Genomic DNA, 14,869 nt, shown 5'->3' on the forward strand with positions numbered 1-14,869 from the left:
CTCGTCGGGATGGGGTCCAAGAGACAGGTAGATGTGTTAGAAGTAGAAACCGTTGAAGATAATTGGTCACGGTTGATGGGAGAAAAGCCCTCAAATATACACCAGGGCATACAGCGGTTTCAAGGCCATTCCACTTGAGGACAGATTGGCACTGGTTATGGGCAAGAGAATATTAATCTGGTCCTAATAGTTAAAATCTTTTCATTAAAGAAGTTCATAAAGTCATTACCACTGAGGTTTATAGGAATGCTCGGCTCCACAGAGCTGTGACTCTCTGTCAGCCTGGCTACAGTGCTGAAGAGAAACCTGGGGTTGTTTTATTTTTCTATTACTGATGAGTAATAGGCTGCTCTGGCATTACGGAGGGCCTTCTTATATGTTTTAAGACTATCTCGCCAAACTAAGCGGGATTCTTCGAGATTAGTTGAACGCCATATGCGTTCAAGCTTTGTGACGCTTGCTTCAGTTTGCAGGTCTGAGGGTTATACCAGGAGCAAACCTCCTCTTCCTCACTGTCTTCTTCTTCAGAGGGCTATCGAGTCCAGTGTCATTCTCAAAGAGCCTGTGGCACTGTCAACAAGATGATCAATCTGGGACGGACTAAAGTTAGACCAGGAGTCCTCTGTTATATTGAGACGTGGTATCGAATCAAATACAGAAGGAATCGCTTCTTTAAATTTAGCTACAGCACTGTCAGTTAGACATCTGGTGTAGAAACTTTTGACTAACGGAGTACACTCCGGTAGTATAAATTCAAAAGTTATGAGGTTGTGGTCTGACAGAAGAGGATTCTGTGGGAAGACGTTCAAATGCTCAATGTCAACGCCATAAGTAAGAACAAGATCAAGCGTGTGGCCAAAGCTGTGAGTGGGTTTCTGTACTCTCTGACAGAAGCCAATCGAGTCCAACAAGGAGATGAATGCAGCACTAAGGCAATCATTATCAACATCCACATGGATATTAAAATCTCCTACAATAAGAACTTTATCGGTTTTAAGAACCAAACTTGATATAAATTCAGATATAAACTCTGAATATGGACCTGGTGGCCGGTACAGAATCACAAATCGAATTGGCTGTAGTGTTTTCCAGGTTGGATGTGAAAGACTAAGAACAAGGCTTTCAAATGAGGTGTAGTGTAATTTTGGTTGAGGATTAATTAATAGGCTCGATTCAAAGATGGCTGCTACTCCACCTCCTCGAGGAATGTGAGTATTAATATGACTTGGAGGAGTCGATTCATTCAGGCAGACATATTCTTCATGGCTCAGCCAGGTTTCAGTTAGGCAACATAAATCAATGTGATTATCTGATATTAAATCATTCAGTAACACAGCTTTAGATGACAGAGATCGAATATTTAGGAGACCACATTTAATAGTCCTATTTTGTTGCACTGCTGAAATAATGGTGTTAACTTGTATAAGGTTATTGTGTACGACTCCTCTTCTGCTTACTTTTGATTTATTTAATTGAAGTGGCCGTGGGACAGACACAGTCTCTACTCTAAAGTCAAGGGTGGGTAACTGCTCGAATGGAAGAGCAGAGAAGGGTGTTAAACTACAACTCTGCTCCCGGTTCCTGATCTGAACCCTGGGTTGTCATAGATTAAGTCCGGTGATCAACTTGGTCATATTCGCAGAAATGAGACGCGCTCCGTCCAACGTGGGATGAATGCCGTCTCTCCTCATCAGATCAGGTTTTCCCCAGAAAGTCTTCCAGTTGTCTACGTAGCCTACATTATTCGCTGGGCACCACCTCGACAGCCAGCGGTTGAAAGACGACATTCGGCTATACAATTCGTCTGTCTACCGAGTGCCCATTCTAGTTATAACATGCAATTGTATAATCTTCAAAAAGGTTTAGGGCCCTAACATAACCAGCAAACCACTGATAGTTCGGACATGACGCGGGGGAGGGGTAAACACGTTTCCCCAGCAGCCTTCTAAACACTTTTTTTATTTAGAGGGGTATTTAGGTAGTCAACAAACACACATTAAGTACCTGACACTTAAACTTGGGAACTTAGTTGAATTAGAAGGATTTTCTGGAGGTTTAAATTGCTGGAGTCCAAATTGACCTGACAGGTACAAGATGTGAGTACATTTGAAGGTAACAGAACCCACACACACACACACACATTGGCGTGTTCAGACTGGGCTTTAGTTCTGTGGAAGTCACACCTGCCTGTCGTCAAGTCGATGAAGTGTTCGGCAGGAATTTGAAGCAAGTTCTGCGTGCATGGTTTTCTTAATCTATACTTACTCATGGGGACACAAACGCACCCAAATGCACAAACACACACTCACACACACCGACTGTTAAAGGGTACCTGTTGAGATCGCGAATATGTAGCCAGATCAAAAGATAATGTGTTTCTAAAGGTTATTCATGCACTGACGGTCCAGTATTCAATAACAATACGTAGTTTAGGCTGTTCAAAGTCCCTCAACTCCGACAAGCTTCATTGCACTGGTGCTTGAATATGGCGCCGGTGGTGTGACGTCAGATCGTTGATAGATCGACAGCCAACCACAGCGGATGTGTTCAGAAACCAATGTAAACAACGTCGAGCGCTCGCAAACAAATGCTGAGAACTTGATAATAATAAAGAAAACGGGCGAAATATGGACGATGAAAGATTGTCAGATTCAGCAACTGGATACTTGTAAGAACCATTAAAAGCAGACTATCCCCATTTAGTTAATTGTGACAGCGATGATAGCGATGATTCTGATGAAGTTGATGCCGAAGGACCGCCGGTCCAGATGCTTCACCGTGCGGACCGTGCACACAAGTCGGCGGACGTTTGGTGCAGTTGTGGGAAATGTGTGCCACAAAAAACAGACATAGAGTGCATTTGTTGTAAAGAACACAAACTTATGTCCGATGATATCGTGTCATTAGACCTCATCTGCTTCACACAAAAGCGTGAGCTTGATAGCTACATCGCGCATAAGCCAGCGCTGGAGATGTCTTTCATTGATGCAATGATCGGCCGACATGTTCGGGGGCCTGCACCCGAGGGACAACTGTCAAATCGGTAAGTTTGCCAGTTGTTTCATGTAGCAGGGCTCTCAAGTTTTGAAGACAGGCAAGCGTGAGATTTCCATCAGCACCCGATACAGCTGACCGTTGCGCGCGCGCCGGCATCGAGCCGAAAAGAGTTGTTGACGGGGGGGGGGGGGGGGTGCTAGTGACTATTTTTGCTCCATCCCAATGCGCGCAGACCGGCGTCAGAGTTCTGCAGCGGAACAATCGATCGGCGTATTGAGCACCCCTGCATTCAAGCATTAAATAGCCGAGAGGTTTTTTCAGCGTGAGGAATTCGATGTGTGGCGGGAGTGCGTGAGATGAGAGCGAAATGCGTGAGACTTGAGAGCCCTGATGTAGGCTAATTTGCGATCACCAGAGTTGGTGTGAGTCCGTTTATTATTTAGACAACCGAACGCCTTGCACTGCGCCATCTTGGCGTGAACTCCAGACGTGAACTGGTTTGAGGCCACCGATCTATCCCAAGAAGCAACGCGTGTAGAAGTGGCTCCGGATTGGCTGAATTCCTTTCAACGACTCTACGTCATAGTGACCTTTGACATGAGTAAATAACTGGCAAGATGTCTGCGCCCTGAAGCGTTCACGGACTCGGAATGTTGATAAAGAAATGTAAAGCCTCGGGCTATGCGTGACTTGTTGACAATAGCGGCGGGGAAAATATGATTTATTTGATGCGCCTAATGGATGTAGCACGTTGTTGTTTTGGGCTACAGGTACCCTTTAAGCTGATGATACATAAAGTAAACTTTGATTTGGATTCAATCTGTTGTCACACAGAGTTCAGGTACACAGGCAACAAAATGTATTCTCTGCATTTAACCCCTCCTTAGTGATGAAGGAGCAGTGGGCTGCAGTGAAGCGCCCGGGGAGCAACGGGGGGTTCAGTGCCTTGCTCATGGACACGTAGACTTGCAACTAATGGGGCGAGCGGGGATCGAACCATTGAATCTTTGAATTGAAACATTTAAATTTAACACTGTAGCCAAATGTGTCTGGACTTTGTTTCTCATGTTCCGCTTTTCTGCTTCTATGAAAGTTAAGCAATGCAAAAGTCAGCGGCTGTAGCTAGGCGGTTGTAAATGCACGGCTGTAGCTACGCGGCTAACCCTAACCCTCACCTAACCCTAACCCTCACCTAACCCTAACTCTCACCTTACCCTCATCCTCACCTAACCCTCACCCTCACCTTACCCTCATCCTCACCTAACCCTAACCCTCAACTAACCTGTGCAATGCATCTGTCCCGGAAAGTACACTAAGTTAGAGTACACACATATTTACAGTAACTGAAGAATTTCTCATAGAATTTTATTGAACATTTCAGAATTACTGCTTGAGTTAGGGATCGGTTTAATAGTTTCAAAGTGCAAAAGAAAATTGATATTACAAGGGTTAATGATTTTCACACCAAACGTTCTCTGCTTCATTTAAAACAACTAAAATCTTGTATTTTGCGTCCGTAATATAAGAAATAAATGCATATTTTTTATGTTTACATTTACAATTTCCTGGAACGGAAACAAAGTGGAGTCTAGACGTAATTGTACTCTTGTTGTTGATGTTTCATGCCAACAAATCGATGCTAATAATACAACCAATACCGTTCTGAAAATCCAAGTAAAACAAGTGAATGATTTGTACTTTGTAATGTTTCATATCATGTCCAAAATGTCTGATAAATATGGGCCCTTTTTATTTATTATTTACCACATTTACGTCTTTTACCTTTCTTTAGTGATTTCATTTTGGATTTAATGCTTATCATTTGGTTGTATTTAGTGTGATTGTTTGGTCCTTCCCTCCCTACTCATTGGGTCCTACTCTTGTATGGTAGATATATAAGTAAAAACATGTGGGAGGGGATGGGTTTGAATGTTGGGTGGGTGTGTATGTGGATATGGATGGATTTGGATGTGTGCTGATTTTATTTTGTTGTAGATATATATTTTTTTTTTTCTCGATGTCAAGGATTAATCTGTTTGTGGAAAATGCTAAATAAAAAGTTATTAAAAAAATATGGGGCCTGATTGGGATCAGATGAAGAAAACACATGACAATACTCAACGTGAACTTTCTATCCTTTAGAGACTGAAGCAAACACAGTTCACATGGAAAGGTGTCTTTATTGAAAAGTTGGACTTGCAGAAAAAAGTGATACAGATATTCAATTATTCATCAACATCATAGTTGAAAAATCATTTGAAATGATTTGATCGATTTCATTGGCATTATGATTAACAGTAGAAATGATACAACGTTGATCCTTTCTGATATTACCAGTATTACAACTGTAACACAAATAATCCCAACAGCTTTATAGAATTCCTGTCTTTTCCAGATTTAAAAAGAAGTCCGCAGGCTGCAGGGCCGTTTCCTATCCGGCCTCCACTCCTCAGGAATGACCTCCCTGCTGACATCAGACAGTTGAATCCTTAACATATCCATTTAAACTCATCTTAATTTCACTTAGTTGCTTATTCTTTGATTACATCTGAAAGTAGAAGCCATTAACATTGATACGTTGATATTACAGATGTACTACCTTAATTAATCACATTGTTTTGGCTAGAAAAAGAGAAGAATCCATGAAAGAGGCCACCACCAAGGGGATTTAACACCATTGTGAGACGTTTCTTTCCACTTCAGTTGAGAGTTGAGAATTCTCAGCTGTGCTACCGAGAGGAAGGTTTCCTCTGGCTTTTACTGATAGAAGCAGAGCAACTCAGTGCGGCCTTTAATGCCGGTGTTGAGATTATTCTTGATCACGGTGACACCAGCCTCTTCATACGCTTGAACAGCATTCATGTTGAGAAGCAGGTTGACGGCCTTGATGGGACCGTTGGATCCCTCTCTCTTGTACCACAGGTACATCGGGATACCTTCGGTCCACTCGTTGAAGTTGAAGCCCAGTGGCTGGTAATCTTTCTCCTGCAGGGCCTGAAACTCGCTCTCCTCGGCGGAGATTTTCAAATCTTTGATGGCACGCTTCAAATCGGTGGTCTGACGGTACCAGAGGAAGACGAAGGCGCTACCTGCGCCCCTGCGAGCGTCTTCATCCAGGCGAATGTAGCCATCGCGAAAGTACCTTTCGTCGGATGTGAAGGAATCAGTGGCAGCGACGTCACAGATGTAGTTTTGTTTCTCTCTCTTTACCCAACAAAAAAACCAGACCCCTCCGGCCTTGCGGTTCAGATCACAGCCCAGTTTCTCCCAACCTTGACGAATCATCTGGGCTTCACTTTCTGGAGCGTCAGTGAAATCAATGTCCCCTATGGGAGTGTCATACTCTGTGGACCCTTGGAAGAACCACAAGTAGATGGGATCCTCTCCTTTTACATTAACGATTGGAAAATCGATCTTTGTGTACCCTGCACTGATCAAGCCGACACTCATCTGAACGTTGAATGACATCTGAACCCTGGTGATTGGTGCTATGCCGCTTCCTTTTTTGTACCAAAGATAGGCGGCCTCTCCTCCGGATCCCTTGTTCAGATCAAAATTGATTTTCATGAAACCTTTTGATTGGAGCTTTTTCTCATCGGTGCCATGATGGTGCACGGCAATGTGTGTGATGTAAGCGGCCATTGTGGTTAACTGCATTTAGGAAAAAACAAGCAAACGGTACATGACAAGTTAGAAACATGAGTGCATCTTTCAGGTGAGCTCCAATACAATCACGACAAATGGCAGAAGAATACATAAGATACATTTGTTCTTCAAGTTGTGGACGTTAAGCTTGTATACTTGTTAAAGTAACTGTCGCAAACATTGAATTTTTTTTGCACCAATTTACACTGAATACAACTAATTTAGATCTGAAATGGAAAAATGTAGGTTTCACAGCAAGAAAATCTATATGAAATACTTACATGTCTGCTGAGCGACAATCTACTATCGGCAGTAAGAAGTCAGCTGGTCTTCTGAAGACTGTTGTCTTTACTACAGGTAAGTTGGCTTTATATGGAGAGATGCTGTGGCTTATTGTGCAATCATTACCCGTGTGGAGTCATATTCCAAAGAAAATGCTCTTAAACCTTATCAAACAAGATAAATATCTTGATTACATTTAAGTAAATATTCAGTCAACTTCTGAAGAAACGTATCACCAAAACAAGCATCAAAGCCGCCTTGGCCCACAGCCCAATTGCAACATGGCGCCTTGCGAGCGGCTGCTTGTCACAGTAGCTCCCTGTGTGTTTGAATTTGTCTTTTTTTCACTTTTCTGCCTTTTTAATGAAATTACGGTCATAAAACGGACCCTTACTTTTTTCTCAACTTCTTTCGGGGCTTTTCTGGTTGTAAAGGAGAGCCTCACACAATGACTGAGGCCTTTGTCTATTCCCGCGATCAGCTGATTGCGCTGAGCAAACCGCGGCTTCTGCCTGGCGCCAGGCCTGAGATACCGGAGGAGCTGTGGAGAAGGGCTCGGGAACTTGAGGTCATTGGCGAATAAGACGGGCGAGCTAGGCACGCTGGTAAAGACTGAGAGGAACTTCCGTACGTGTTGCCTCATGGGTTTCACGGAGACAGGGCTGCAGCAGACTTTCCGGATCACATTTCAGTTTTGTCCGAGTTTAACATCAGGAAGTTGCAGGTCATCCATGTTTTTATATCTTTAAGACATGCTTGAATTTTACTAAGCTGGTTGGTCTCCTCTGGTTTGATTGATAGATATAATTGAGTATCATCTGCATAACAATAAAAGTTTATGGAGTGTTTCCTGATAATATTGCCCAAAGGAAGCATGTATAAGGTAAATGAAAGTGGTCCAAGCACAGAACCTTGTGGAACTCCGTGACTAACGTTGGTGGTTATCGAGGCGTCATCGTTTACAAATACAAACTGATCCAGTCTCTGTAATAGGATGTCATGGTCAATGGTGTCGAATGCAGCACTAAGGTCTAACAAGACCAGTACAGAGATGAGTCCTTTATCAGCACTAAGGTCTAACAAGCCCAGTACAGAGTTGAGTCCTCTATCAGCACTAAGGTCTAACAAGACCAGTACAGAGATGAGTCCTCTATCAGCACTGAGGTCTAACAAGACCAGTACAGAGATGAGTCCTTTATCAGCACTAAGGTCTAACAAGACCAGTACAGAGATAAGTCCTCTATCAGGACTAAGGTCTAACAAGACCAGTACAGAGATGAGTCCTCTATCAGCACTAAGGTCTAACAAGACCAGTACAGAGATGAGTCCTCTATCAGGACTAAGGTCTAACAAGACCAGGACAGAGATGAGTCCTCTATCAGCACTAAGGTCTAACAAGACCAGTACAGAGATGAGTCCTCTATCAGCACTGAGGTCTAACAAGACCAGTACAGAGATGAGTCCTCTATCAGCACTAAGGTCTAACAAGACCAGTACAGAGAGGAGTCCTCTATCAGCACTAAGGTCTAACAAGACCAGTACAGAGATGAGTCCTTTATCAGCACTAAGGTCTAACAAGACCAGTACAGAGATGAGTCCTCTATCAGCACTCAGGTCTAACAAGACCAGTACAGAGATGAGTCCTTTATCAGCACTAAGGTCTAACAAGACCAGTACAGAGATGAGTCCTCTATCAGCACTAAGGTCTCACAAGACCAGTACAGAGATGAGTCCTCTATCAGCACTGAGGTCTAACAAGACCAGTACAGAGATGAGTCCTCTATCAGCACTCAGGTCTAACAAGACCAGTACAGAGATGAGTCCTTTATCAGCACTAAGGTCTAACAAGACCAGTACAGAGATGAGTCCTCTATCAGCACTAAGGTCTCACAAGACCAGTACAGAGATGAGTCCTCTATCAGCACTGAGGTCTAACAAGACCAGTACAGAGATGAGTCCTCTATCAGCACTGAGGTCTAACAAGACCAGTACAGAGATGAGTCCTTTATCAGGACTAAGGTCGAACAAGACCAGTACAGAGATGAGTCCTTTATCATTTATGGTATTACTAATGGTATTACTTATGGTATTACACATGGTATTACTTATGGTAGTACTTATGGTATTACTTATGGTATTACACATGGTAGACTTATGGTCATACTTATGATATTACTCGTGGTATTACTTATGGTTTTACACATGGTAGTACTTATGGTATTACTCATGGTATTACTTATGGTATTACTTATGGTAATAGTATTTTTGTAGTTTGACTTTCTTGAAGAAATGTTACTTCCTTGATTCTTGTTGACCTGAGTTTGTCCTCATGGTTGATGAACTGTTGTAAATCGCTCAATGACAACTAATGTAAAATAATGTAACTTACTGTGAGCAAATGCTAAGGATGCATACAGTGCCACTCCCCCCCCCCCCCCCCCTTCCGCCGTTTGGCAGGTCTGATTATTCTTTGTTGATTATAAAGACCGGTTCCTCTTGACTGAAGTAGGCGGCCTGCTATTGATTTGTCTATTTTGTACGATGTAAAAGTAAAATGAGTGAACAAAGATAGTTGATAACTACTGCTCTGATACCTTCATCTCTGATTGGGGTTTTAGATTTTGTGGAATCAGCTAATAAACAAAGCCAGGCTTCGTCAAACTTGCTGGTACACATCTCAGATTTGGATTCCGGAGAATGTTGCGCAACTCAAATTTTACCAAACAGACCTGAGCCATATCACCTACTTCAACAAATATTTGATCTACAAATAACCTGATTATTTGATTTGTGTAGATATGAAATAATAAGTCACTGCACACAATGATAAGAACTCTGAAGCGACCCAGAGATTGAGACTTCATTGATTGTCAAATCGAGGTCCAGATTGTGATTATGAGTTGTTGATCATCAGTTAGATTTGAAATCAATTGGATATTGAATCTGCTATAGAATTATTAATTCATGGCAAAAATCAGATTAAAGTACAAAATGAAATCGAAAAAGATATGTGCTTTGTAATAATAACAACATGGAGCACATCGACAAAGGTGCTGGTGTTTGGTTGGAACTCATTGTAGTTTGTGTCCTGGTAAGATTAACCTGAAGAAACCTTTTCAAAAACACATATCAAGGCCCACATGGGGTCTCGGGGTTAAAGGGAAAGTCGGGGCTCCAAAGTCTCAGACTTACCTTTCCAGCAGGAGGTGGACGAGCCTCTGATGTCTGGGCCTATGCATCGCATGTTTAGCTAGCTGCATTGTATTAATTCAATTCAATTCTGTTTATTTTGTAAAGCCCATAATCACAAATTTCAAATGTGCCTCAGAGGGCTTTACAATCTGTACACAAACGGCATCCCTGACCTTTGACCTCACATCAGGTCAGGAAAAACTCCCAAGAAATAGAAAAAAAAACCTTTCACATGGAAAAAGGGAAGAAACCTTCAGGAGAGAACAGAGGAGGAAGGGGTCTAGACTTCTCTAAGATGATTAGAAATCAGATGCCCCCAAATATTATTAGATGTCATATTTGGAGTTGGGAACATTTTATATCCATAAAAAGTATGATGATGAAATAAAATCTGTATCTTTTATCATGCATAGTGGTATTGCGTATAGTATGTAGGCTGCATACAAGGTTCAATTCAATTCAGTTTATTTTTTATAGTCCATTATCACAAATTACAAATTACCCTCAGAGGGCTTTACAATCTGTACACATAGACATCCCTGACTTTTGACCTCACATCGGATCAGGAACAACTCCCAAAAAAAACTTTCACAGGGAAAAAAAAGGTAAGAAACCTTCAGGAGAGAACAGAGGAGGATCCCTCTGCAGGATGGACAGAACAATAGAACTTCCTGAAGACCACTTCATCCATCTGACCGTCTGCTCTGCGTCTCTCTCTCCTCTCTCTCTTGTTTATCCTCCTCGTCATCTCTTTTTTTCACTCGGGCTTATTTGCGCTGTATTATCGACTATGGCTTTTGACTTTAACAGAACACACACACACACACACATTGGCGTATTCAGACTTTTGGGCGTGTTCAGACTTTTGGGCTTTAGTTCTGTGGAAGTCACACCTGCCTGTCGTTAAGTTGATGATGTGCTCGGCAGGACTTTGAAGACGTGTAGATCAAGGAAAGTGAGTTCTGCGTGGATGGTTTTCTTAATCTATACTTACTCATGGGGACACAAACGCACCCAAATTCACACACACACACACACACACACACACACACACACCTATTGCTAAACTGATGATACATAAAGTAAACTTTGATTTGGATTCAATCTGTTGTCACACAGAGTTCAGGTACACAGGCAACGAAATGTATTCTCTGCATTTAACCCCTCCTGAGTGATGAAGGAGCAGTGGGCTGCAGTGAAGCGCCCGGGGAGCAACGGGGGGTTCAGTGCCTTGCTCATGGACACGTAGACGTGCAACTAATGGGGAGAGCGGGGATCGAACCGACGACCTTGGGGTTGCAGGTCGACCCCCTCACCACACTGAGCTACAGCCGCCCCCGACTGAATATTAACGAATAGTTTAATATTGTAAACTAGTCCTCGTCTTTGTGACATACTGTATTCCCAAGCTGTTAACCTTGACCTTCACAACTAAATGCCTAACCCTAAGCTAAACCTCCTTTTAGCCTGAACCTTAAACCCAAGTCTGAACCCTCAGATGTCCCAAAGTGAGGACTAGCTAAAATGTCCTTTCTTTCCAAAATGTTCTCCACCCTGAAGGTCACAAAATTGGTCCTCACAAAGATAGCTGATCAAATATAAACACACACACACACACACACATGGTAGGTGACTTTTAGTGGCCCAACACAGTAAGGAAGTGCTGGCTTTAAATCCTAAAAAAACCCAGCTAACCTTCATTTGTTTCAAAAAACCATGTGATCCTGCTTACCACTGGCCCCCACTTGCACACACTCACCTACACACACACACACACACACACATTAGATAAAGAAGCCATGTGACCCCTTCAGAAGAAAAAGCAGCCAACTTCATTAACATTCAAGTCGTGCAACGGGGGCAGCTAATTTCTTATTTCCTCCCTAGTTGGATCACTGCTGCACTAAATTATACAAGATGCAGGCGAAAACAAGTCCGAAGTAAACATGTTGAATAACAATGAAGACTAGAATGGGCACTCGGTAGAGCGCATACCTTCGCATATCACAAGATTGGGCATTGAAATTATGAACATTTTGGCATTCGTTTGGCATTCAATTGGACAAAAATGTATCGTGCTATGGTAAAAAAAAAGATGTTGACCTTTCCATGACCTTGACCTTGACCTTTGACCCGATTGATCCCAAAATCTAATCAACTGGTCCCCTGATAATAAACAATCATCCCACCAAATTTCATGCGATTCGGTTCAATACTTTTTGAGTTCTGTGAATAACACGCATACAAATAAATAAATAAATAAATAAATACACGGCGATCAAAACATTACCTTCCGCATTTTCAATGCGAAGGTAAATATGCATTTTAAGTGTTGTGCAGGCGGTCCAAACTCAAGCTGAAAGTTATATGAACAATTAATGGATGCTTTTCTTTTCCAGTTTGTTAAATTGGCTAAAACTGGACGAGTTTGCTTTTTCAGTTGCAGCCAATGTTGACTCATTGGTTCAACCTCCACACATCTGCTGTGCAGAAGGATTTTGTTCTTGTTTCACCAGATTTCGAAGGATATTTGGCAGTGATGGTGTGAATTGTCCTTTCAACTAAATTTCCAGCCATTTTCAAACACCAAGAGTTGCTTTGGTTTCACTGCACCGGTGAACTCCGTCATAAAAGCGTGAGGCGTTCTCAAATTGATCCAATAACGAATTAAAGAGCTGGACTCAGAGCTCAGAATACCTGGGTACTTTTATTTGACCATTCATTGCCGTTTTACCTTTTCGGGAGGCTTATTCATCTCCTGGGAAGAAAAGAGGAGCCTGGTTACATCTCAGCTGGTTGCATCATGGGTGAGCTGATCAACTTTATACAGAATACGGAACTGGATCAGAGTTTTAATGTCAGTGCAATTTGTCAAGCATTGTGTTTTTATCATATTCTCAACCAAAAGAGGTTTATTACAAGACAGCTCTTCTTCTTGCTGCTTGAAGAGTGAAACTACAGCCCCAGATACTGCCATCTTTAGGCCTAAGCCCAACCTATAATTGAGTAATTCCCTTGCAAAAAGCAGAGACGCCATCTTCATACAACAAAAAAAGCTGCCAGTCCGATTTTAACCTTTAAATTGTGTCTTACTAAAAAACCACAATCAGCTATTGTGGCTTCTCTTTTTCCTCAACTCGTGTTGACGTTTAGGCATTATGGGAATTTCTGAGAGCTGAAAGAGAATTGATTGTGGCAGATACACATCAGCTGCCAATAAGTCAATCATCAAATACAACTTATTTCTTTAGCCTTGTTCTTTAAATGACTTCACCTCTTCCAAATCCTGTTTTAAAACACTAAAAAGAAGAATGCATCTATTGACCTTGTTAGGTTGTAATAGTTTATTTTGATATTGCACATGTACAGAGAGGTCTAAATACATATTTGATATTGTTGTTAATGTATTGAAGCATAGGGTAATGTCTACTCTATGCATATGTCGAGTGCATGGAGTGAATGTTAGTCTAGTATTATTTTAGAACTGTTGTGACTCAGACAATAGACGGACTTTTATTGTGAAAGTGACTAATGCTGACAAAATGGTGGACAGAACTTTTATTGTGAAAATACTCATTCGACATTCGACCCTCATTGTTCTAGTGAGACTTTGAACCAACGAGAAGGTGTTAGTGAGAATGGTGATTGGCTGATGTTGTTACTATCTCTTCCTGATGCGGTTAGGCAGCAACACTTCGGAACCCACGATCGTGAGCTTTGATTATTTGTTAAATCCTGATTTTCCACTCATACTCTTCAACCTGAAGGAATGTGACCCTAATGTGATTCCAATGTGACCCTCATGTGACCCTCATGTGACTATTGGTCTATCCTTATGGTCTATTGTAATGCTTATCTCCATTTTTAAATATTGGTATACCTTTGCTGTTTTCATTTTATTAGGCAAAATAGCTTTTTGAAAAGACTGATTACATATATAGGTCAGAGGTCTTGCAAAACAACCAATTACTTCTTTAATGATTACCATATCAATAGAAAATATATCAGAAGATCTTTTGTTTTTACATTTTTTTACAATTTCTATTATATCAGTTTCATTTACCGCACAAAGAAACATGGAATTTAAATTGTCCTTAATGAGGTTATCAAACTGATCTTTGTTATCAGGCACAGCTATTTCTTGGGCCAGAGTAGTTCCAACACCCACAAAATAATCATTAAAATCATCAACAATACTTTTTAAATCGTCCACTTTCTCATCATAGCTATTTAGAAAATAACATGGAAATTCAGATTTGTAGCCTTTATTTCGGATTATCTGATTGATGACTTTCCAAGTTCTTTGAATATTGTTTTTACTATCCTCTAGTATTTTATTATAGTATTCCTTCTTCTGTGATCTCATAATGGAAGTCAGTTTATTCTTATACAACTTATATTTTCCTTCACTTTCATTGGTTCTCAGTTGTAAATATTTCTTATAAAGTAAATTTTTCTTTTTACATGCTCTTTGTAGACTTTTAGTCATCCATGGCTTTCCTATATTTTTATTATTTACCCTACAGCTTCTAATAGGACAATGCTTATTATATAACTGCAAAAATTTGGCGAAAAATGCATCATAGGCCTGATTTGGGTCATCAGCATATACCTCATTCCAGCTGTTGTTTTTAAGTTCCATCTTGAAGGCCTCAATTCTCTCAGGTGTTCTTATTCTTATCAATCAATGTAGCTTTGCATACAAGATCAAATTCAATTAACTTTGTATCGCCCAAAATCACAAATTACGAAT

This window comes from Pseudoliparis swirei, chromosome 12 (genome assembly GCF_029220125.1).
Source record: "Pseudoliparis swirei isolate HS2019 ecotype Mariana Trench chromosome 12, NWPU_hadal_v1, whole genome shotgun sequence".
Taxonomy (NCBI): domain Eukaryota; kingdom Metazoa; phylum Chordata; class Actinopteri; order Perciformes; family Liparidae; genus Pseudoliparis; species Pseudoliparis swirei.